Raw genomic sequence first — 2,533 nt, forward strand, 5'->3', positions numbered from 1 at the left:
GAAATGACATTGTTGCAAAGTAGTATTTCGATGTCTGTGTAGTAGAGTGTGTTTTATTGCAGAATTACTCCTCAGAAACAAATGTTGATTTTGATGCACAGAAATATTCATTTGGTTTCTGTATGTCAAAATAGTTCCAGGTTGAATTCAGTCAACATGAAAAAAGTGCCGGGTTGATTTCTACGTCATCATCACTTTCTCCATTGAAAACAATGCATAATGGGGTGGTACTATGTACGTGACATATAATGAATTCATTACATTGATGTTATACTTAATAATTGTGTATAATGGTATTACTTACATCACTAGTAGCATTCACGTCTCCTCCTGCTGCAATCAATAGCCGTACTATGTTTGCTGCTTCATCACCATTTTCATTAATACACGCCCAATACAACGATGTTATGCCACCCTGTTAGTAGGGAAGAATTTAAAATAATGTTTTCAGTTTTGTAATGAATTCATACAGTATTGGTCTTTGTCTATACTGTGTTGTACTTAAATCATTAAATAACACATATTATTGAAATAATCGGTAATTAAATTATCAGTGTTAATGTTCATTAAAATCAATATTAGGATTCATATTCACTCTATTCAGTATTTGTCTAATTGGGTAGTATGGGATAAAGCTGAAACAGAAAAAAATGCTTAGGGATGGAAAATTGATCGTTTAAACCATAACATGGGAAGTTCGGTTTCTGATGATAGTTTATGATTGATATCAGTTGAAGTTAGTATTGTTACACAGTGACCTGATACTGTTTAAATTAAGAATACCTAATGTCTGTATGGAGCCAATGCAATCACAGATGGCATGACAGTATATATTTCATTCATTGCTTACAATTGTTTTAATCGACGCAATATACTGTAACACACGTTGATTTTTCTAGACTTCAAAGCTATCAACAGATTACATGTAAGATACATCAGTGGTTGGTGCTGTGAAGTTAGTGAAAGTGAGCAATGTCACATTTAGATTGATGGTGTAAGCTGAAATGCATGTACGTATTTTATTTTGAATTGGATAGTACATTTCCTATGATGACATGCAATGTAATAACTTAATAGTTTTATTGAATATGAATATGTAATTGCAATTACTGATTTGCTGTAAAATTACCGATGAAAAAATAAACAGTTTCACACAATTTCTAAAGTGCAAGGTTTCCCATGGTAACCGACGACTAAGGGCGCTGTTGGTAAGGCTAGACTATCACAGACGGTGTTTTTAAAATTGATACACGGGAGACGAGCTTCGACGATTTGAAGTAAATGAAAGTACATGTACCTGGACTCAAAGGTTTTCTAAAAAGCAAGGGAATATCCGAAACAGATGCGACCAAGGGAGATCTTGTTACGGTGGCTGCAAATGCGATTAGTCTAAATTTGAGAACGTTAGTTGAACGAGACAACTCTGAGAGTGGGCTAAAACAAATGGTGCACAATACAAGCAGATGGAGAAAACGGAGTCATTGATGTACGTTTGGTGAGATAGTAGAATGACAAATTACAAGGTCTTCCAGATATTGATTTAATTCGAATCAATGCTTACCTACGAAGTGTATGTAGATTGTCAGATGAGCGACTCATAAACTACCGCAAAGACAGCGGACACAAGATGTTTGATGATGATCATGTCCACGGTGTGAAAATGCATCAAGTGTCACGGTCCCATTTTATATACGTCAAATTTAATTTTATCCGTTAAACTAATCAGTCTGATAAGACGAAACATGGATTGTATTGCAAAGTGGTGGACGATTACACGCAGGTGGATGTGACTGTGTCGCGTAAGTATTTCTAATGAGTGCATGTTGATTAATTTTCCATCAAATGTGTATTTGATTGTTGTGTTCGAATTTACATTGTGTATATTTATCACTTGAACCATAGACGTTTCCTCTTCAAAGCGCGTTTTAACATTTCCCCTAATACATCAATAGTTTAGATAACCAAGGAGATTCTGATTATGATATTTCTCAGAACAATTGGAGTCGTGTCGTAGTCAGAATTTTCCTCCATTGTTCAAGATGTGTAGCATGGCAGGGTGGCATCGCGTTATGTTATGGACAACCTTGTTTGACGCTATCAATCATAATTATATCGACGACTATGAAACAGTGTATCAGTGTTGACATCCTGTATAGTCATGGGTGAAAAGGTCACATCATAACGTTAAAAGATCTGGCTAAAACAAATGTTTATACTATACAACATCCACAATTTGAATTTAAAATTAGTTAGTTGTTTTGGAGTATTTACACATTTTAATTGTTTGCTGTAACAGAAACAATTAACGTGGGTTAAAAGTATAATAGCATTGTGGATCAATTAGGAACGTGTCAATTATTTTGTTTTGATGTCATGTCTTTTGTAGACAATGAACATTTTGTTTTCTAGAGTTAATGGATCGCGTAAGCACTGCATGACTTTCTTTTTTTCAGTCTCAACAGCTATACAGAACGGGGTCATCATACATAATTTAGGACTGACAGATTGTGTATTTGGGACAAACCAAGGAGGG

This window comes from Glandiceps talaboti, chromosome 19 (genome assembly GCF_964340395.1).
Source record: "Glandiceps talaboti chromosome 19, keGlaTala1.1, whole genome shotgun sequence".
In the NCBI taxonomy this organism is placed as follows: Eukaryota; Metazoa; Hemichordata; class Enteropneusta; family Spengelidae; genus Glandiceps; species Glandiceps talaboti.